This window comes from Meleagris gallopavo, chromosome 4 (assembly GCF_000146605.3).
Source record: "Meleagris gallopavo isolate NT-WF06-2002-E0010 breed Aviagen turkey brand Nicholas breeding stock chromosome 4, Turkey_5.1, whole genome shotgun sequence".
In the NCBI taxonomy this organism is placed as follows: Eukaryota; Metazoa; Chordata; class Aves; order Galliformes; family Phasianidae; genus Meleagris; species Meleagris gallopavo.
In genome coordinates, this window is record NC_015014.2 from 21,527,703 (window position 1) to 21,551,604 (window position 23,902).

At 39.5% G+C, this 23,902-nt stretch overlaps 1 long non-coding RNA gene across 3 annotated transcripts in view; it reads right to left on the reverse strand.

Annotated features, from left to right (window-relative positions):
• LOC104910622 overlaps positions 1-23,702 on the reverse strand; it is a 43,434-nt gene extending 19,732 nt beyond the window's left edge. Inside the window, exons 1-3 of one of the 3 annotated variants that reach the window (XR_793263.3) lie at positions 22,712-23,700; positions 20,729-20,882; positions 13,162-15,423 (exon numbers count right to left, since the gene is read on the reverse strand). This is a non-coding gene — a long non-coding RNA (uncharacterized LOC104910622). Of the gene's footprint in view, positions 1-13,161; positions 15,424-16,975; positions 17,336-20,728; positions 20,883-22,711 lie in introns of those variants that run through there. The other 2 variants (XR_004159519.1, XR_793262.3) reach the window with 2 other exon arrangements.
• Positions 23,703-23,902: the final 200 nt, after the last annotated feature.

Consider the following 23,902-nt stretch of genomic DNA (forward strand, 5'->3'; position numbering starts at 1 on the left):
TGAAAGGAAGTTGTGGTGAGGAGGGTGGTGGCCTCTTCTCCCAGGTAACAGTGATAGGACAACACAGTGTCCTCAAGTTACACCAGGGGAAGTTAAGGTTGGATATTAGGAAAAATTTCTTCTCAGAAAGAGTGATGAGGCATTGGAACAGGCTGTGCAGGGAAGTGATGGAGTCACTATCCCTGGAAGCATTCAAGAAATGTGGAGTTGTGGCACTGAGGGACGTGGTTAACGGGCATGGTGGGGGATTGGTTGATGGCTGGACTTGAGGTCTTTTCCAACCTTAATGATTCCATGATTCTATGGCAGCCAGGGGCAGACACACAGAGGTGCCTTGCAGAGAGGAGCGAGGTATGGAGAAGGGATGTTCTTGGCAGGGCCAGGCAGAAATGATCCTTCAGGTCTGGAACATTTTAAGAAGCCAGACTGAGCTTTATCTGAGGAATGTAATTCCTACTGGCAGTGTTAACAAGATAGGAAAAAATGCAAACAACTTCTCTTCAGACCCTGCAAGTCTGATCAGCGCCTGGAGATGTCGGTGGGAGCAGGTGTGCTGCCTCTGATGACTGCTGAACCTGTCTCCCATTGCATGTAAATATACCCCAAATAATGGGCAAGTCCTGGCATCTTGGTGTCTGTGGTGAGGTCTTGCTGGGAATCAAAACCAGTTTTAGGAAACATGTCTCAGTGCGTGAAGTAACGTTTATAGAAATGAATCATTGGCAGGTGGTTGGCTTTTGTTTGTTTTTATTCTTAGAACTTTTTTGTCTTATAACTTGAAAGCTCACTAATGGAACTAGACCCCAATGCAGACAATATTTTCTCAATATTTCACCTTGCTGCAAAGGATAAGTAAAATGTAAGCAAGAGGTCAACGTAGTTTTTGCCTCTTCTGAAATGCTTTTATACTTTCTGACAGTATATCATCGCATTAGTAAACATGAGAATCCAGTCCCTAGCATTTACTGTACTGACGGACAAAGGAAAGCTGAGTTTTTATTTTTCTTATCTGGACAGCACTTCCATTTCTACTCTTTCTTTCATAGTTCTGGAGCATGGCACAGAGATCATGCACATTTTTTGCATCTGTTTGATGAAATTACCAGTAGTGTGCCATTCCAATGAGCAGTGGAATGGTGGTAAGTATGGTGGAGATGAGTTGACAGTTGGAGTAAATGATCTTTTCCAGCCTTAGTGGTTCTAAGTGTGTGGAGGAAACTGAAATGAGTCCTTGTGAACAATCAGGTATGCACCTTGAAGAGACAGCCTGTTTTACCTTGAAATTCTGTCTGTACTTCAAGTACCCAGAGGGTGATCTTTATTGCTTGCTTATCCCCATCTACCAGTTTTGTCCTTGCAATCCTACTAACTGTCAGTACAGGGCCAGATTTTAGAATGAGGGAGGTCAATACAAATTATGAATTAATTTTGATTTTATCTGGGTGAGAGAAGTGCACTTTTTGGAATATCCTGGTAGGGCTGCCTATTAAAAGGCAAACACTGGTGTCAATAGAATCGGAACAATGTTCTGTGTAGTTAAAAAATCAGCAAATATTGAGATTTTGCTGTATGTAGTGGTTAGTTTCTGTATGTGGGGTTTGTTTGTTTTTAAACTGGTTCGAAATATGACAGTTGATATTAGTCTTTCCCAAAGTTCATATACATGGGATCCTGATGAATATGCCCCAGTATTTAGTGCAGTCAAGTGCAGCTCCTTATAAATTTTGGACTTTTCTTTATCGGAAGCAGCAGATACAAAAAGGTTTTTAAATAATCAGAACATCCTAGAATATTTGTTTATTGTACAAACACACCACTGAAGGTGAAGGAAGAAGGATAAGCAGAAAAATACAGAATCCTTTTCTGCTGCAAATCATAGTTTTCCCACCCTGTACTTCATCCACCTGCTCAACCTCCACCATAGGGAGATAAATATTTGTATAAATATATAAAGTATAATAAATAAACACAGTTACTAGGGCTTTTTATGTTAGAGACAAATCAGAATAATAATTGGAAGGAGAAGATTTTCCTGTTCATGGGTTTTATGTTGTTTTCACATTCTCTTAAAATTATTTTTAAATCAAGATCTATCATTTTGGGAGAAATAAGTGAATTTATACAAGTCTTCTCTGGGCAAAAAAGTGAGACACAAAAAATTCAGAATATCTTGAGGAAGTTTAAGCTGATTCATACTTTAATGAACGAATGCTTATAGGAGGTTAGAAGTGAATCATGGATGAGGAAAGAGGAGAAACTATGTTGACGGATGAGAAGGATCAAAGCCTTTTAGTTCTGAGAAAAGAGGCCTCAAAAGCATGCCTGTAACATAAAACACTTCTGTTTAGATATTTTGGTTGGTTTTTTAGAATTCATAATTCATAAAGCAATTTTGATGATAGTCTGTGTACTTGCCTGCAGTTCAGTGTTGATTTATAGCTGATAATATATGAATATTACTTCAGGAGATGAATTTTATAAGCAGAAGGGCCTGTAAAGATAACTCTGTTTAACGTTACAAACAATAGAGTAACATCTGTCAGTTCTTAAAATGATTAGATCATACTCTGAGAGTGAAGTTATTTCTTTAGAACTAACTTTGCTGACAGAAGGTGAGTCATTTTTAGTTGAATGGCATAAATTTCTTGTCATTGAAGAATGGATGTGGTGTGTGGTTGCCTTACTTTGTGCTCAGCAGGGTCTTTTATTCTCAGTGCCCTGTCTCTGCTTTACCTGTCTATGTAGATAAAATAATTAGTTGTTCAGCATGGGATATACTGGGAATAGGTAGGACACATGTTTTAAGATGCTCAGACATACTGCTGGAGATTCTTCTGCCCCTTTGTAGCAATGACATTGATAGTACGAAATTGCAAAATGAGTAACATGTGTTTTCATGTGTTTTGATGGAATTAAACATGAAATTGGAAAAGAGCATGTCTTAGTACAACACTGGTTTGCCAGATAGTCCATTACACTCTAAAAATCTGCTGCTGTTTAAATAAAGAATGCTTTTGGAAAGAGTTCCAAGTGGTATTGTTTCCATTTCCCCTGTATTTGAAAAATAAGTATCACCTGATTTCAGCTGAGTAAAGCCAAACGTGTCTAGAGCTAGAAGATACTTCTGTAACTGACCTACCTAATAACCTCTTTGAGTATTTGCTTTTTCTTAACTGGGTCTGAAGATGTGAGAACTCTTCTGTCTTGCAAGTTCACACTTATCCTACCAATCTTTGTTTTTTATGCTGTGGAGGCGTGTGAAGAATTACCATCTACCAACCTGTTCTCTGTTCCATTGGAAAATAATGTAAGTAAAAGGTAAAAGAGCAGAGTAAAGGGAAAACAAGGTTTCCCAGCAACGAATAGCGCAGAAAACCATCCCATCAATGCTTTTGTCCATAAATGCATCTCAGCAGCAGCACAAGAGCTGGTGTACCATATTCTTCCAGGTGCTGTGATCCTAACACAGAAGGTGATCTCCTAAAATCAGAACCACTGCTAAATGCACAGCTGTCTTCCAGGTATCCTATTGTCACCTTCAAGATGGCACTGACATATGTATGTGAAAAAGTTCATTGGGCAACTTATAGAGACATGAAGAACGTGGTCTGAAATTTCTGATTGGTGATTCTCTCATTGGAATTGGCCTACTTATAGCCATTCTCCTTTGGTCAGCTTTATTTCTAGACACAGGCTTTGTTGCTCTCTTTGTTTGCTAGTATTTGAATTACAAGATTTTTGCTCTGGTAATCATCAGCTGTCAGAAATGAAAATGTATGGGAAAATATATGGGAACTAGTTTTCAGTCTGTCATCTTTCTGGAAAGCTACAAATCTGTTGTGAATATTGAGTTGAATAAGATTTGCTTTGGATGTAGAGACACATCTCAAAATAAAGAACATTCTCACTCCACCTACTTTGATCCCATGATTAATGCATGGCCAGTTGCATTGATCAGCTGTGTTAGAGTCATCTACATTGGGCCCAGATATGGCCCAGAATCTATGGAAAATCTATATCCTTTCAAGGTGGTGGCTGAGGCATGGGGAATATTCAAGGGCATGTTTTGTGATGTTGCATCTATGTTTATTCTCACTTCAGTTCTGCCAAGCTTCTCTTAATAATATGCCATAATACCCATAATTCCCTTATAGTCTGAAAGACACCTGGACCCGGTGAAGTCGAAAACATGTAATTTCTAAAGCTGTTTTCATGCAGAAATTTGTACTCACATGTTTGTCGTCTTGTTTGTATCTTCTGGTCCTTACTCTATATTTGTTGCTACAATTCTCATGGCCAGGAGATATCTACTGACACTGGCCATGCACACAGAATGACAACCAATGATTTTTAAGCCTAAACGAATGGGAGTAAGAGACTTCTCCCTCGTAATAAGAACCTGACGTATTTAAAAGACCTGAGGTATTTATACTGATTTTTTTTTTTAATTTTTTTACTTGTTTGCTTTTAGGCAAGAGATAGAGAGATTTATACGTATGTTCTTAAGTGGGAAGATAACTTGTGAAACTGTTTTGTATTGGATCAGAATTGATTACAGAAAACAGGTTTCAGATTACAGAAGGATCCTTTCATATTTATTCACTCTTGAGCATCATGGAAGCCATATGTGATGCAGCAAATGGGTACCATTGGAAACGAGGCAAGAAATGGTGAAATTTTCAGTGGGCTGATGTTGTGGATTACTATGGAAGGCTTCTCTTCCCAGGTGTTAGAAAGTAAGACCTACAATCAGATAGTTGCCATGTCACATGCCATTACTCATCTCTCACTGAAAAGGTGTCCTATGTGAAGGAAACACTGCATTTTCTCTATTTTCTCCAAGTGATTTTCTGTAATTGAAATCAATTATCTGGAAGCTGTGCAAATCACTGTGAATCCTGCTTAGTCAAACTCCAGTACGCATTAGAAAAAGCACAGGGTGTTGGAGGGGGCAAATTGCTGAGGTTTGGTGTTGTACATTTACAGAACAGTAGATGTCAGTAATGAGGGAAAAAAAAAACACACCTGAATATCTCAGCTTTGAGAATCAGAATTCCTAATGTCACAGTAGAAGTTGACAGTTGCTATTTATGACTGAATTAAGAGCAGGAGTAAACATAATATTGTGTCTGCTTTGCATATTATGTCCTTTCTACACATTTGGATCTCATTTGAGACTTGCAGAGAAGTCTATTAAGTCATTGTTGTCATATGCAATAAGAGATGAAACTGAAGTTCCTGCTTCTCTTGTATTGAAAAAGTCTAAATTAATGTAAGCTTCAACCTCAGCTTTCTTCCCCTGTGTCAACACTGGGGCAAATTCAAGCATCATAGACAATTTTGTATGTTCATTCCATCTAATTGTAGCATATGTCTTCCTTTTGCTTCTTTGTTTAAAAAAGAAAGAGGCAAAGAAGGAGGTAGAACATATCTCTAAGTTCAGCTGGTAAGCTCAGAAGTTCAGATAAAGCATGTGCAGTGCTTTTTGTATATGTATATGAATGTCTGTAGTATAGTTAATGAGATTCATATACAGATAATATGTATATTAATACATATACTTGCATATCATGAAGCCTTGCAGTCTTTCCATGTTCATACCCTGGCTAAAGAAAAAGCCTTCACTTTGTGGTTAAGTGATATGGTTCTTCATGTGTCTCAAGCATGGCTTTTCATAAAGTCCCGTACATCATGGAGCATTTCTAGCAGTGATTCATTTATGAAGTCCATTGAAGTTGTGGCTCACTGGAGTTCTTGCATGTCCAATTATGCATTGGTTGGGCATCTAGAACAGCATTGTTTCTTCCTGCCATGTCTTTCATTATTAACACTGAGAATCGTATTGGGCAGACAGAAGACAGGTATGAAGAAGCCCCAAATGAGAGGTCTGGCTAGTTCTGTAGAAGTTTAAGCAAACATTCCCCAGTGAATTGTTGTAAACTCAAGTAATGAGCACAAAGCTTTCATCAAAGACATTTGCAAGCCCTTCATGTGTTTCATTGGCCTGTTAGAGTTGGACATGCATGTAAGAACAGTACTTGGGTTCACAAACCCAGGAATGTCACAAGCAGGTAGAAGAGAACATAACAAGAGGTTGCCTTCCCTGGCCACCAATGCAAGTTCTCTTGCTGATTCGAAGTATGCCTATTGCAAGAGTCATTTCATGGACAGCTTGTCTGGAGGTGTAATGCAAACTGAAAGGAACAGGCTGAGGGTTCTAGATTTTAATCCCAGGAGGAACTACAGGGACCACCTCAGCTGGTATCCTGCAGAAGGTACACCATAAATTTCCTGAAGTCTTGAATAGAGCACATGTCTGGGGTAACTGACAAATAGTTTGTAAAGGTATACAGTTCTGATTTAAAACTGCTGTTGGCAGAGGATTTACCATGTCCCCGTAAACCTTCATACTGAATGGGCAAATATGTCTTGCTTCTTGCTTTGAGTCTAAATTTGAATTTCACATGCTGGATTGTGGATTAGCATTTGCATGCCAGATTAAATACAACTTTAGGATTAGATGAGCTGTGACTACATAAGCTATCATCAAAACTGTCTTTAGCCATTTTTCAGTGATCTACAAAGAATTTTCTTACAGCTACTTGTGCATTTTATAGTTATCCCTTGTCCCAGCAGCCTTGTTCCTCTGCCTCTTTATTGTCTACCCAACTTCTCCAAAATATGTCAAAAATTCTTCCCAAGCAATGGATGAGTGTTTCAGTCAAGAATGACTGTTTCTAAAATTCATTGTATCCATTTAAGTTGTTCCAAAATGGTACCAGCCTTCTTAAAGAATTATTTGGTTCAGAAAACTGCCTCACTCAGAGCTTTCTTGAAGCCTTTTTTAAAGGCTTTATTTACTTTTAGTCGAGACACTGACATGCAAATCTTGGATTTTGCAGGAGAGGTTAGGATCTTGTGCAAAGCTATCAAATCATCTTTTAAATATGAAAACCCATACTTTGCTGCAATACGTTTTTTCATTAGCTGTTTGAGGCTGTCAGAAGATATTAAAATTTGGGCTCTAGGTCCTCTGAATCAGGTTCTTACTCACAGTACAGGATAAAAATATTGAACAATTATATTCATGTGAGGTTCATATTTTAAATCCAATGGGTGATATCAGAGAATCTTGTATTTGATCTACATGGTTCCTCTGAGTATTTTTGACATTTTATTGCATTGCCCTATCAAGGGAATATTATTTATATGATATAATCCTCATTTGGTTTCAGTTTATTAAATGAAAGGAATGTGTTAGGCTGCAAGTTCTTAAGAGGTCTGGAATCTGGACTGTAATCAAATCCATTCCCTTTCAGCTAATTTATGTAATCTGATGAGAAACAAGTGTAATACAATTTGTTCAAAGAAAATGGAGAATGTTCATTCCATAGAACAGTACCAAAAAAACCTGCTGAGTGAAGCCGAGCAAAAGGCAAATTTTGGGCTCCTTTTGTCTGATCAGCTATACATGGAGCATCGCTCTCAGTTCTGCTTATGAAAGAGGATGAGATGAATGCCTTTCAGAAGATTTTTAATTTCTTCTGCACAGTGCACAGTCTTTCATAAAGCATATGTAGATAAGAAGCCTTTTGCTGTAGAGCAAGGGTCCTAGGTTTTTCTCTGAAGTAATGGTCTGAAATCATTTCCTTATCTCATCAGCAGTGAAACTTGTTGCATCAGCCTGAGCATGGGAGGTCCGGCACTCAGGGCTTTGTGGTGATGCACCATGACACACAGGTGCTTTCAGAAACAGCATGTTGTTCTTTGCTATTGGCAAGATCCGTCCCATCAGATCGTGCCCTTCTTTTCTTGCAGCTTAACTGTGGTCTGTTTTGGCAGTGAGTGGGCGTAGCGTTTGGCAGTCATTCATTACCTGGGTTTGGAATTCCCTCCCATTTTATTGTCAGGTATACCAAGATACCATGTACAATGTTTACCATCTTTAAAGACCTGTAAATCAAGCATTGTTTCAGGAAAACAGGTTAAAAGTCCTGAGTTTCCAAAATTTTCCATATCCAATCTCAGCAAGGATTAGACAGAATTCAGCCCCTAATTTTAGAGATTTCCACACATTACATACAGTAGTAGAGTGTAAAATAATTCAGAGTTGAGGCGAAAAAAAGTCTGTCTTCAACATTCCTTTCCTTTTTTATTTTTTAAATTTTTTTGTAAAGGTTTTGCTGAAAGGTAGAGTAATTTATGTTGGACCTCTGAGAAAAGAGATACTCGTTTCCAAGAATTCCATGAGGGCAGCATTTTGTTTTGTCCCTCACAAAAAACAGAGATGTGTTTTTTCAGTTTTGTCACCACACCTTGATACTTACAGGCCCACATGGTTACAACTGCTTTCTGTGTCAGTTGACCACTTTCACAATAATACCGAACCAGGTGTTCTTGATACTATGAGAAAATGAATAGCAAAGGAGGGGAAATGAGGGATCCCAAATCAAAATGAACCCAGGGAAGGATGAGAGCAACAGAGAGCAAGTAGCAGATAGATGTGGAGGTAGAAATTAGTCTACATGCAGGCCTGACATTTACGTGTGTGAGAAGAAAATTCCATTGCTGCCAACTCAGTAAATGTTTAATTTTGAGATGTGTATTTCCACATCTGGCTTATACTTAAATACTGCAAATATTGTTTCTTTCACTTTTAATTTCTCTCTTTTTTTCCAATTCAAACTTCAGTCTCTTAAGAAAGATAAAGTCTCCTAGGGGAACGGTTGTCTTTTTACTGCTTTAAGCAATCTACCCATACATTGGAAATAGGAAATAGAAACTGCAAGTTAATAAAATCCTAGGAGAGAAGCTTTTGGTGTTGGGGGGGAGGCTGTCTTGCCCTTTATGTTCGTGCAGTCTTACTATCACCTCAAAGAAGGGAAAAGTAGGAAAACGCTTTGAGAAAATATGAATTAGCTATGTGCTTGTTTGGAAGGTGATTTGGGTTAAAGCTTCTATGTGTAATTTAAGAAGCAGAAATGATTCATGGCATTTTACTTGCAAGACAGTGTTATGCTGCACAGGGAGATGGGAAATCAGATCTGAACACAAGCTCTTCTCCTCTTGCAGATTCTCTGAAAATAAAGGGAACAATTTCTCCGCACTCATCTGTGCATTCACTCATTAAAAAAGGAGCTCTGCAGGCCACAAAGCCCAGTGCTATATATCTTGCTTCACCAGACAGCCGTGCATCTTTCCACAAGCCTCATTTTTCCCTTGATGCGGACTAGAAGTGATATTGAATTAATCCTTTCAATGCTGATGTAATAGATATACGCTTGTGCTGTCTGGCTGGTTTTTATCAAGCCCTTCTAAATTGTTCAGCTGTATGCTTAAGGTCTGCCAGCCAACATGCCACAAACCTGACTACTTCTCATGCACAAAACACGTTCCTAACCCTTTCACACTCCCTGTTGATTGCCCCTCCAAGGTGCCCACCACTACTGCTCCCTGGCACGACTGCATTTAATAATTAATAATGGTAGGAACAATAACAGCTAATTGGGGTAGGTCCCAAGTGGGGAACATAGCTCGGCATTCACTTCAATACATCCTTATTTAGAAAAGCACTTGGAGCATGAATTTACCTTCTTGGACAAGCAAGAAAAATGAATAAGGCTTCTGAATTGAGGCTTAAATTACTGAATGTGTTTTCACATAAAATAACAGCATATCTGTCAAAATGCTGGGCACTAGGAGCTAGGACTACTTACATTGCCTGTTGAAAAACTACACTAGGAAGAAGAGTATATGAAGTATGAAGGGAGAGGAAGAAGAGTTCAGGCAACACAGGAAGAAGTGAGGTCTGAGATGATGTCTGGTTATCGTAACAAAACTGAAACAATTTTGCTGAATCCACAACCATATCTTTAGTTCGGGCTAGGGGTTTGATCTTGATTTTGCTTAGCATGGTTGAACCTTGGCTGGCTAATTATGATTAGAATCATAGAATCATTAAGTTTGGAAAAGACCTCCAAGATCACCAAGTCCAACCACTAATCATCCCCACCATGCCCACTAACCATGTCCCTAAGTGCCACTTCTCCGTGGTTGCTGAACATCTATGGGGACAGTGACTCCATCACCTTCCTGGTAGCCCATGCCACTGCCTCACTGCTCTTTCTAGAGATGTTCAGCCCAGCCCCTCCCAGCCCCAGCCCATATCTGAGCCTAGTTCAGGAGACCACAAGTGGCTTCTTGATGGTTAACTTACAGGTACTGAAATTAATACTGAGCAGAAAAACTGTTGAGGGATCTATTTCACAAACAAACAAACAAACAAACAAAAAAACCTGCCCTAAAGCTTCTTTTTGGAGAAGACCTATTATCTTTAAAATGTTCAGGAGGGGAGAAGAGAGGAGGAAAGGAGCAGAGAGAGACTGGCAACAACCCCTAATAAGCTCAGAATAACCCCATGATTATTGGTTTTCGTGGCTGCATTTTTTTTAGCTTTCCCATCTGAATTATATCAATAATTAAATATCCAATGAAAGATGCAACTGGATTTCCCACATCCTTGGTGAGGTCTGAGCAATCAGGATATTGAAATAAACATTTGGTTGAAAAATTCCTCAGTACCCCAAACTGAGCCTACTTATCTCCTGTGCTGCAGCCGAGATCTGCAAGTAATTTTATTGCATACCAAAAAGTATTTCCAGTTAAAGTTGTTGTTCAATATCACTCTGTTGTCCTCTATTTTTAGATTATCAAAATGCCATGTACCTGTCTTTTCTCCTGCATGATACCAATGATTTTTTTGTGTGTGTGTGGAAAGGTCTTCTACTTCCAATCATACTGTCCATCCTTACATCTCAACAGTGAAAAGGTAATATTTACATAAAAATCAAGAACGCTTCACAGGATCTTCATTTCTGTCTGCAATGGTCATATCTAAAATATGCCATTTAAACCAAGACAATACAGTTGTGGTCATTTTTATTTTGTTTCTGCAACTTTCTTTAAGGAGAATACACACAAAGAAAGCAGAGCTCTCAGAGCTCTTCACTTTCCTTTTATCCAAGGCTCATGGGCAAGTGGCAGGGAGTTCCCATGATGTTCCAAAGAAGCCCTGGGGACCATTAGTGCAATCCAAATCTCCTAGCGCCAGTAAATTCTTCTGGTGCTTTTCCAGAGACTGAAGTATGAGACCAATTTAAGGAAATAATGTAATGCACTGCTATAGTAAAGATATTATACATCTGTACATGATGACAACTTAACTGCAGGTACTGGATGGGTCCCACAGGTTATATTTATTATGTCTCTGAAAATGACCACAAGCAAGGAAAGTGTATTAATTCCTTTCAGTGATATGGTATTTTTGGAGGCTGTGTTTCTCCTTCGCTCTGAGTTTTCAATAGGCCAGTCCCCTCCTGCTGGCCCCCTCTCTTGATTAGTGCCTGGAGACCACGGATTTGGAATGACATTCCAGGCTGATCTAGTAACGGGGTTTGGACATGAACGCTGCAAGCATCGAGCCAAACTGGAGTCCTCGCTATGCCAGAAATGCATTGTTCAGCACTGTCTGGGCAGTGCACCTGCACCTGCGCGCTGGAACTGCCACCAAGGAAACCTTCCTGCAGACCTGCTTCTCATTACATCCCCAGATCAACATGTTCTTTGGAATGATATAGGATCTGGCCAGCTCCTTCTCCTGCGCTGCTGTGCCCTGAGGTTTGTGGGATGCTGATACCATGCTCTCCGTGATGTTCAAAAGCTTAGATAAACATTTGGAAATGTGGATTTACGGCTTTCTGTATGCAGGCAGATCACACATGTTGTAACCACACTGAAAATATTTCCTGAAGAACAGCAGGAGAAGGAGTGGGAGAAATGCGGGCAAGAAGTTACAGTGGGGAAATAAAGGTAATTCTTCTGTTCTTCATGCTCTTAGCAGCTAATTGAACCATTTAGAATACTGATTGCAGTTAGTTAGGTAAGAAAAGGCATGCTTTGTTGCAGTGTAACATTCAAACGATTTCTCACACTGTACACTCCCATGTAATACAATAGTATAACTTACAATCCTAACACCTTCAGCCCAAAACAGATGTAGAAAATTTAGAAATTTCCCACCAATTTATTCTTAATACAAAAAAACCCACAACTGATCAGTCAGACTTCTCAGGTCTGCTAAAATAAACAAGTGAACAAAAAATGTTTCAATAATGAAAGCACTATTCCTGGTGTTAATAACACTATGTTGAACTGTGAAGCAGGGATAAAGAATGAGAATGCTAATTTTGATCTGAAATGACTACAGGACAGACTTTGAGGCCCTGGAGTGTGTCCAGAGAAGAGCAACAAACACGTGAAAGGTCTGGAATGCAAGTTTTATAGGGAGAAATCAAGTTCAGTTTGAGAAGAGGCAGCTCATCAGAGACCTTATTGTTCTCTACAACTGCCTGAAAGGAGGTTGTGGTGAGGCTGGAACTCTTTTCCCAGGTAACAGTGATAGGATGGGATGGAACGGCCTTACATTGTGCCAGAAGAGGTTCAGGTTGGATACTGGGAAACATTTATTCTCCGAAAGAGTAGTGAGGCATTGTCACAGGCTGCCCAGGGAGACGGTGCAGTCACCATCCCCATCCCTGGGGGTATTCGAGAACTGGGTGGATGTAGTACTGAGGGACATGGTTAGTGGGCATGGTGGGGATGGATTAGTGGTTGGATGAGATGAGCTTAGAGGTCTTTCCCAAGCTTAATGATTCTCTGATTTCTGTGTGACTTCAGACCCACGTATTTGAGAGGAAGAGTCATGGCCTCCATGTGCAACCATTACGGTGACCCCTCACATGCATACTGGCAGAGCTCATAGGGGACCTTTGCTGTGGAAGTCCCCACCCTCAGCAGTGGGTCAAAGGAATGGAGACGGCCCTGAGCTGCCATGGGCTGTGATTCAGTGGGGTGCATGCCATTTCCCCAGAGAGTATTTGCATGTGTTTAACAGGTGGATGTTGGTAGAATTCCATCTTTAATTCCATGGTAATTTTCCACTATGCTCACATTTGCATTTAAATATGGAAACATGCCTGGAAATGCACACCCATTAAGAGATGTCAAGAGATGTATGCCGCAGTGTTTTTAGTAAAAAGAAAATTTTACAAGAAAAAAAAAAAAGGATAACACGAATTTCGATGTGTATTGTGTTCTGGACTTGTGAAATTTTGTCTCGAATATGACAGGTGAAAATTTTTTAAAATGTGTATAGGAGGCAGAAGCAATGGTAGAATATAATTCTAGCTAATGGCATGGGAACCAACTGATAATAAGTCTTTTGCTTGCTATTGGATATGGCAATATTCTGCTTTGTATACAGCACAAAAGTAATTCCAGTACTTTAAAGCATTCAGCTACATGGAGCAGACGAGGAAAAACAATGACTATGAGGAAAAACAATGACTAGATCGGTTATAAATCATAACATTTGAGAACCCAGCTCAAAACTTTAGGGAAGGAACAGCTTATCTATTTTAATTTAAAGCTGCTAGAAGGTAATTAATCTGCTCCAAGTCAAACTTTTCCATTGTTAAACATTGTGTTATTGCGGTGTTTGGGGGAGCAATTAATCTTTTTTTTTTCTTGTGTATCCCCCACATATACTGTCTTCAAAGAGAAATATTCTTTGAAAGCTGTTTTTCATCATTGCTTTATTTAGAAGTCAAAGCATCTTGGTCCTAGAGGAACCAATCCACTCTGTTCTTTAGCATATATCTTATGAAATGGAAGAGTGATAAATATGTGACAAAAAATTCAAAACAATCCTTTTTTTTGTACTATCAAACTGATGAGTGAACTTGGCTAGCGTCCAGGAAACATTCATCTACACTTCAGACTTAACACGACATTTCCTTTCTCCTTCCTGCTATGCTAATATTTTCCCTATTAATCACTTCATAATTTTTTCTTGCTGTTTTGGGCAAGTTCAAACCACTGACTTGATGCTCCTCACTTACATTGCAAAGTAACCAAAAATGATGTCTTCTACCCTGTGAAAATTATCAATATGCTTGTGGAGAACTGGGTTTATTGTACCTGTATTATTTCCATCTCTGGCTTTTGATCATTGCACTTGTATACAAACTCCACCAAATCTTTTTGCCTGACAGCCCTGATACTGATGCTGAGCAGTATCTCAGCTAGATGCCTCAGACTCAATTTGCCATTGCTGTAGCATTAATTAAATGTTGGGATTTTATTATCCATGCCCATCAGTTAAACTCTTCTGATCATTTGCCTGAGCATTAGTCAACATCTATGCTAATTATTGCTGATCTATATTTTTACAAATACTGTTAAACTTTTATATTCCAAGAAACTGTAAGCATCCCAGCAATATGTGAAAGAGCTTTCCATCATCTTTTGAAACCACGACAGACCTTAATGAGGAGCTGTGCAGCACAGCAGCCTTGGGAGAAGATCTCTTGATTCTAGCAGGATCAGATTTACAGCTTCAGCATGAGCCAACTTGGTGCCATCAGATTCAGCAGGTATTGAAGCAGGTCATAAAATGCAAAGCTGATTTGTTTGATATTACTTGTGATTATCTTATAGAATTATAGAATGTCTTTGGTTGAAAGGGACCTTAAAGCCAGTTCCCACTCCCAACTATTTCCAACCATCTTCTGATATTATGTCCTGGGGTGAATATTTCATTGAAAAGATGTGAATTTTCAGGTTTCCAAACTGATACTCCATCAGCACATTAGTGAAATTAAGCAGTGTAAAATTTTGACAGAAAATAAAAGTCACAGAGCAAGGTCCATTTAAAGCTGTGTATGACAGACATCTCAGCAATTTCATGCCTATGTTTCTTTTTTAGGATTGGATGATTTTAGTAGTTTCAGATTTTCATTATATACGAGGACATTTTGATGGATATATATGGTCTGTGAGTAGTAAGAATAAAACATTCATGAATGAAAGTAATAAAAACACTGCTTCCAAATTGTAGCTTTCTGAGGAAGTTTGTTATGGTTTTATTCTACCTGTAGTGTGCAATAATATCCTCTTCACATCAGTGAAGGGATTCGGTCTAAAACTGCACTGCTGTTGCAGCTCAAAAGGCCTGTTCATGAAAGAGGTATGGATTATGCAGTCTTTGAAACTGCCCTATTAAGCATATACCTTCTGGAGATCTGATTCCTCAAAGCATAAAACAACTTCTAATGATCATGCTGTCAGCTGTTTATCTAAATTGTCTTTTTTGAAACAGATTTTAAAAGTACAGCCTCTGTATTTGTAAGGATTGGTTTCATCTTTTGTGAGGAAATCCACTTCTTTGTTTCATTCCTGTGATTCAGATAACCTCAGGTTTGCAGCTAGTATGAGTAGCAATCCCCATTGGCCAACTCACTCTCTTTGTGACTCTTCATTGGCTTCTTCCCTTTATCTCATCAGCTCTGTGATCTGTGTCCTCACCTGCAAAACACAACGGATGCTTCCAAACTGCCTGTCCCGTTTCTTCATGTACTCAGCAGCCTTCAGCCATAGGAAGTTCTCCTTCATCATCTGTCTCCTTTTCCTGCTTCTCCCCCTACTTTAACATGTACAACCTCTTCCAGTTCATTTGGCCTCTTCCTGAAGTGTTTTCTCTGACCCACGCATGTGCACAGTTAATACAGTTTGGGGAACAGTGGCCTCCAATTCTTTTTATCCCCCCAGATTTCAAAGATGTTCTGGTTACAGATTGTTTCTCATTTTAACATTCAAGTAGATGACAATGTTTGACTATGTCATTCTTCATGTGTGTCTCTTGAGTTTTGCAGTCAGATTGCAAGCTATGACTCTATTGTAGAGAAGAGATAAGGAATGTGAATAGCATGTATGCTATTGTGCTCTATTAATAACACTGCTCTGCTGCCTTGTATGGATCAAAATAGGAAAGTTGCCTGCCTGACGCTGTCATCTCTTCTCTCCGTTGCTAATTATATATTTAAATTAAAGGTGTTAGTTTCCTAGATCAGGATTTGAAGACAAAAACAATCTGTTTCCAATAGTTACATTGATTTGAGTCATTCAGACTATCACAGCAATAGTTGAACTATGTTTAATAATGGGTTATATCAAAATTTTAGTAGCAAAAAGACCAGGCAGTGCCTTTTCCTGTACTGAATATTCATTTTTAAGGAACTATCTGATTGTACACAGGCAAATGTTTGCAAGATATGGTGCCTGAATCAAAACTAACTAACTAAAACTAAAGGTAGTGCTTTTCAAGATGTTGTTTTTACGTTACTGGCTGTTAGTAACTCTCTTCAGGTTTAGCAGATTTATCCATTTAGCAGGATGATCTGGTCACACTGAATCCTAGCAAAACACATCTCTTACTGACATTGCTAACCTAGATGCTGCCATGCAAAAGTCTCATTGTGCATTGTGTGTAATTTTTGCATCCTGAATGCATAGTTTGTAGCCCAGAGCTTTCCTGAGACTGTTTCGTAACAGCTCTTTGGAACTCATCAGCTTAGGAGTGGCTCTTTTGAAGACCTCTTTCCTCAAGGTAGGTTTGCCTTTCCTATAAAGCTGAAGGGAAGGTATGTTGGTTAAGATTTTTGTCACTTGAAGGGAAAGTATGTTGGTTAAGATTTAAATAATGGACACATTTTAAGACCTCCTGTATATTTAAAAGTTGAGCTCTCTGTGATATAGATAAAATACTGTGGATAATTACAGAAAGGTGGAGGGTTGTAGAACAGGAAGGAGTTGTAGAGTGGTATCTTAAAAATGTGCCTGAATATTTAAGATTTGCCTTTAAATGTACAGTTATCAAAGTTTGGAACAAGTGACACTTGCTATGCCGTCTCCCCCAGCTTTACCTCACACTACTAAAGTAAAATACTAGAGGCAAAAAAAAGTGTTGCTTTTTAATAAGTGTATTATTTTTCAGCAGTTCAGTGATAATTAGAAGTTTTAGCACATGGTTTTATGGATGAATTGTTTCTACACTCAGCTCTTTGCCTAAGGAGATTGCAGTTGGAAAGGAAGAAGACCCTTTGAAGGAAACCACAGGAAGAGATATATGCATACATTAAGCATGCTTTCAATACATGCTTTCAGAAAAATCCATCATTTCATCTCAGATGCTTGATCAAACTTTGATCAAGAGGCTAATTTATGGGTGTTAACTTTGCTTCCTTCAAAAGGGAAAATGTTGGAGTAGCTGGCCCAGCTCCACTAGTACATGTATGTGAACCGACATGCAATACTTTGTCCTTTACTTTTCTAACTTACCTTCCATCTAGTCACCATTGAATTCTTCCAGATCTTCCTATCATGATTCTCTTTCCACAAAGAACTTAAGCATTGTTTTCAGCACCACTTGGGCACACATCTAAAAATGACAGTTTCAGAAGTGTCACCAAAGTAGATAGGTGCCCAGGGGGATTTTCAAGACCCGAGGAAGCACTCTACAGTGCACCCAACCTACTACAAGAAACCATTGGGCAAGAAATAAAGAGGCTTTGGGAATTGGTCTTGGCACTTCCCTCCATCTTCAGCACCTGACACAATTAGTTGTCTCTCCAGTTCTTCATCTGTCTCTGGCTTTCCATTAATGGAAGATGAAAGCTAATCAGTGAACCTACATGGTAACAAGACAAATGCTCAGCTGTGGCACTTTCTCAATTCTAGGTCAGCCTTTAATAGAAATTCACCTCTGATAATCAGTTCAAACCTTTCCCTTAGACTTGAAAATTTTCAGAGCAAGATTCAGTTGTCTTTTCTGCCGTTTCACTGCTGATCATTGTCTACTGTGGTAAGAAACTGGTTTCAGTAAGTCCATAGTTCAGTATTGCTATAGGGTTTTTTGTTGTTGTTCCCATTTCAATATGCTTTGAAAAGGGCAAGTAAGGGAAAAAAAAAACAAAAAAACTTTCTTTGTTGGCTGGCTATTAATGCAACCAGAGTAATGCTCAGAAGAACAAGAACTCAGTTTTTTATGTTGATTTATCAACTATATGCAACTTCCAACAGGCCTTCAATGATTATTAATTGCACAATATGTATAAACGATTCATCCTGTTGTTCTTTCAACAATTACACACCTCTTTTTTATCTTCTTCATTGTAACTTCAAGATAATGCTTTTTCTTTTCTTTGGCCATAAATCCTGATGTGTTGGGTGGTTTGATTCTTTTAAAGATAGAGAAAACTAATAAGATAATAAATTCTGAGTGATTACTGCAAAGCTTCTGGAGCCTGACAGTAGTTTCCTCATTTCTTGGGATTGAGCCTATAACCCCGAGGACTTAAATTTCTTCTCCTGTTATTGTTTTTTTTTTCTCTTTTTCTTATTCACCTTAGCCTTCATCCCAAAGTGCAAATGCTGTGTGCAGTTGAAGTTCAAGCGGTGTTGAGTGCCTGGGCAGGCTACATGAAAAGCAACTTGGCTACCAGAAATAATTCTAAATGCTTCAGTGCCGAGGATGTCTGCCACTGAGAGCAACAGCACCTGGACCTACCTACATGTTGGAGCTCATAGCCTACAGTCCATGCTACAAGCGACAGAGAGTCAAGGTGAACTGCAAAAAGACTGCAAAGTTTTTAAGGATTTTTATAACTTAGAATTACAGAATCCTTAAGTTTGGAAAAAACTACTAAGTTCATTTAGTCCAACCATAGTTAGTGATCTCCTTGCTTAATTTTCTACTTGTACTTCTCGGTCCAAACTCAACAAAGAAAACTTTTTGCACTCAAAGATGTGTTTAGGCAATGATATGCTCTCTTAGATCAATGACTACATAAATCTCTATCTCCCTGTCCTGAAAGTAAACATAATGTCCTTTCAATCCCTGCTGAGTTTAGAAACATTTCTTTGCATTTGTTAAGGTCCCATAAAGAACCTTTGTGCCCAGAGGTGAAGACTGAGGACTGAAATTTGAGTCCCAATCGAAGTCCTTTGGTTTTGATTGATAGAAAGCAAAGTGCAGTGCTGCCTGTAGGATACCCGGGCTGAGAGAATGTGTTTGTAGGTAAGAGTAAATGTGCTCTGTCTATGGACTATACAGCAACTACCAATAAGCATAGGCAGAAGAGATGTGTACCAGTGTAGCTGAGAACATAGATAATTGTGTTTTCTGTTTTTTAAAAGAAAATTAGAGGTTCTTATTATTCTGTCAAGAAAAAGGCTGAAAAACTGAACTGCAGGATGATAGCATCTTTTGGCTGTGGAAAATCCAACTCTTTTGTGTAACAGATTTGCTTTTACAAGTCTTCCTTGTGTTGTGCCATCTTAAATGAGTTATTTTGCTAATCAAATGTGTTTGAAGAGCTTTTCTCCCTCTTACTTCCTCCACAAAAGTGTCTGCCTTTTTTGTAAAGAGGTGGATGTAACCCGTGCTTCTCAGAATCACCTCACACAGGGCTTTGGTTATTTCAAGCCTAGAAAACCCACGGCTTTGAAGGGTTCCACACTGGGCTTCTGTTATTGAATACTTTTGCCTAATGCTTTTGTGAGCTCTTTACCTACCAGTCTGCAGTGGGACAGCTTGAATTGCCTTTCCTTGAGATCCAGAGGTGCATCCAGCCTACCCGGTAGGACTGAGATTTGTGTGATGCTCTCTCTTGTCCATTGTGAGTGTACATTTCCCAGGCAATGGGGTGAAGCTTGCCACTAGCATACACCTCCTTGCTATGCCTTTCAGTGCAAGATCATGAACTGGTCTTATGTTGATTTCTACCAATTTTATGTAAGAGTTCATTGGCATTGCTCCTGACTTACAAGGAGGATAATTATGAGTTTAGCTGGGTGTTACTGGGTTGTAATCTGGCACTGACAACATAGCATATGAGAGCAAGCAAAAAAAAAGGAATCATCAGAAATGGCTACTGTGTACAGTAGCTGTGGACAAACCAAACAGCCTTGATTACCCAAAGTATTATAATGAATCTCACCCCATCTTGGCAATCATTTGATAAAATACTATTAGTTTGGGTCCAGTTTCTTTGAGGTTAAAAGGAAAAGCAACATTCAGCATATTTAAGTTTCTTAGGTGGAAAAAGTAGCTTGATCTTGTGGAACCAGAGGTCCGTGACATGTGTCTTATTATGAAACCACAGCTGGCATGGAGTCAGGCATATGTGCTGCATTACACAGCATCATATCCTACTGAGGTGTTGGCCTCGTTTGCACTAGAAAGCAGTGGAAGGACTGACAGATCAAATCCCATCCATGTTTGTTGTAACTTTGGCAAGCATGTGCAGATTGCCAGGTTCCCCCTGGTTAGAAAGATCACCAGCATACTCTTTCTGGAGGGCAGAGAGGAAGACAATGACAGACTGAAGGAGTTTATTTTCATTTCTGCTCTCCTTCATTATTCTGCATCCCCCTATTGCTCTTGTCTGCAGCCTTCTGCTGCTGCCCTGCTTCAGGAAGCTGGTCTGTGTGTTACCAGCAGGGGGGCTGAAGCCAGAGTTTGCATCGCAAATTCACAGAACCACAAACTGAAACAAGCTGTTGAGCCGTTATTGTTTATAATTAGTTTTTGACTGAAGTCCCAGTCTGCTATAGGGAATGGTTTTATCTTGGTGTATGTGTGGGTGGGAAGAGAAAAGCAGAGAGCTGAATCAAGGAACCAATCCTTATCCTGAGGGGAAGAAAGAATAGGGCAGCATAACCCAATCCCATGGGATCAAAGGTGGCCAGCACAAACATAAACACCCTTACACTGTGTTTTCTCTCCTTGATTTTACTGGTAAATACCCTGTTGGGACAACAAAACACTTACCCTGGAGATACACAGCTTCTTTCTTTGGGTCAGACAATGATTGGCAGCCCTCGATTTGTTCTGTGTCTGAAGCCTTCTCCAGTCTGTCCAGGCCTTATTTCATTTCCACCCTTAGAGTAATCCAAGTCCCTTCTCCATCACAGATACTTTCCCACTACAGAATAAGGGGGAAAAAAAGAGAACAATCATGCTCAGGTGTCAAAATCCAGTTTGTAACCTTGTCAAAATTTTGCATGTGGGAAAACAGCCAGCTAGTTCCTTGAACATAAGCAGCCAAGGGCTCCAACCAAAGTATCCCATCTCCCCACTAGGGCTGGCAAGTGGGACTCATCACTGCACACGTATCCCAGGGACATCCAAGTTGGTGATGTTAAGAAACATTTCTTCTCAGGAAGAGTAGTAAAGCATTGGAACAGGCTGCCCATTGAGGCTGTGGAGTCACCATCCCTGGAGGTGTTCAAGGAACATGTAGATGTGGTACTGAGTGGCACGATATATTGAATGTGGTGGGGATGAGCTGATGGTTGGACCTGGTGATCTTAGAGATCTTTTCCAACCTTAATCATTCTATGAAAATGCCTGCCATTTTCCATGCCCTGGCTTTCCTAGCCACAAGTCGGCTGTAATGGGGCCTGTCTTACATCTTGCAAGAATGTCAAGTAGTTTAATGCATGTTTATAAAAGGACCCAAAGATTTTTGGATGAAAGACGTTCTATATGCGCTGTGTGGTTTGATGTGCTGCCATCTGGGTGTCCAAAACTGTAGGGATACCATAACCTGTATTCTTATTCCTGTGTTCTGGGAGGGCATTTGCCTGCCTGCAGAATGAAAATCTGCTCAGACCAGAATTAGCTGATGAGTGAAGAAAAACCACCTTGCATATTTCAGCTTGCATTCCCAAACAGTGTGCTACTTGTTATATACCACTGCACTGACAAGTCATTGTTAAAATAAAACCAAAAACCAACAAGATGCATTCTTCTTGCAGCTGGACTGTGGGCGCTGTTAAGTCTTTCATGCTTTCCACATATTTAAGTGCCGTGCTGAAAACTGCTCCATTTGTTCCAAAACACATGGAATCAAACAAAATAGTAATAGAAAAAATGAGCACTGCAAATTTTGTCCTTGGCATTTAATTCTGTTCATCTGATACTATGTTTTCATCTCAGGATAATATAAATATTTAAAGCCACATGTAGTTCTGCTAATAAAAATCAGTTTGGTTAGATTGGGATTAGAGCAACTCATAAATAGGACGTCCTGCTGAAGTTTGGTTTAGTATTTATTCTAGAGCAAGAAATGGGTATGAGATGATGCTCTTAGGTCCTGACTTTCACTTTATTTTGCCAGTGGCCTATGGATTCATCTCTAGCATCTAAGCATGTGACAGAAACTAATTTATCACCGAGCAAGAAAGTCCTCAAAAGAGCTATTGGTAATAAACATTTGTTTCTCAGCACAAAACTTATGTGAGCCCTGATCTCGTCTTCACTGAACATTTCAAGTTCCCAATGACTTAAATGTGGAAGTGTTGTAGGAGTGGGTTTGGAACCTTGGCAAAATGCAGGAAGTCATTATCCAGTAGCTAATTGCCTTTTTCCTCTTTCAGATGTTTGATTTATTTTTAATGAATGTGGAGAAATCTTTGCAGAGACATTTCCCCCCCCCCTCCCAGCTCCTGAGATAACGTCAAGCAAATCCTTCCTACTCTGGTGGTGGTTTTCCAGCAGAACAGTCTACATTTGTGTGATGTGTCTCATTAACCAAGTTGTGTCCTGGGGACGGGACAGATGCATAGATGAGATGATGTGTGTAGAATGAAAAGAATGTGTGTATTGCATGTAGATTTTTGCATAACCTTAAACAGCAAGTAAAAATCTTACATTTAGTACTTCACATGGGGTCTTTAGAAATAATTATATAAAGAACAAACTAATTTGATTGATTACTGTGTTAAAGCGGAATGAATTATGTCCACCTACCTCGTGTTCATTTCCTGCAGATATCCAAGTGTTGGGCTGCATGAAGTTCCAGAGGGCAGCTCTTGCTTGCATTAACCTGCTTTCTCAAGGACATACCTTTGTGCTGAGCACGCCTCTAAGTCCATTTTACATTACCTGGCTGCAATCCAGGGCTATCAACTTCAGTGGTAAATCACACTCTGACTTCACTGATGCTGGGATGAATTCCATAGGGGTGTTGTAAATTCTTCTCTACGTCATTGTACATTGGTATGTTCCGATCAGAGGTGTTCAGAGTGTAAAAAGACTGAGTGTTATACGTAACAGCATAGTCTGTGATTCCACACTCTTTCAAAGAGAGGAGGAAATCAAGGCACTTTTAAAACTATCTAGCTGGAAAGGAATATCCTTGCAGAAGGCACAAAATAAAAGGCATTGTGTTTTCTAAATTTCTCTAATCCTACTTACATCAAGAATAATTATCTGACTTCCTCCTCTTTCCCTCTTTTGATCTGACCGGTAGCTGAAATGCAGAGTACCATTTCAGGAATCAAGTGAGTATTTCAGCGAGGAATGGGAGTGGTGCCATCACATTATGCTATGTGCATCTGAGCTGAACAGTTTCTAAACAAATAATAACAAATCTAAGCCTGTTCGTTGGCTGTTTGGCAAGTACAAAACTCAGAAGGTTTGAGGTCAGGAGATAGATAAAATAAATAAAGGTTTGAGAGGTCAACACCCAAAAGTACGAGAATGAAATTCCAGCACTTCAATGTAGAAGTAAGACTGATGAGCTGCTGAAACTTCCGTGTGTCCATTTTCTATTTGATATAGCTGATGGTTCCTTCTGACTTTGTGTTTTGGAAATTGGTGTCCACAGTTGGTCTGACTGAATGGTTTGCTCTAGCATTAGTTTCAGACTGACATATACAGCTCTCCGAGAGCTGTGATTTGCCATGGGAAGCTGAAGTTCAGCTCCTCCCTCTGTATCTGGCCCACAAGGAAACATCCAGAAACCTTTTACCAGCAGAATTACATTAAAAACAAGAGAAAGGAAAAGGGTAAGGCTATAGGAGAGTTCCAGAGAGATCCAAAGGGGAAGCTGTCAGCTCCCACATCCGGTCTGCAGATCGGTGGTGGTCTGGGAAGCACTGTCAGGTGGTCTCCAGAGCCGTTTCCATCACAGTAGTAGTTCTCTAGCACTACCACTTC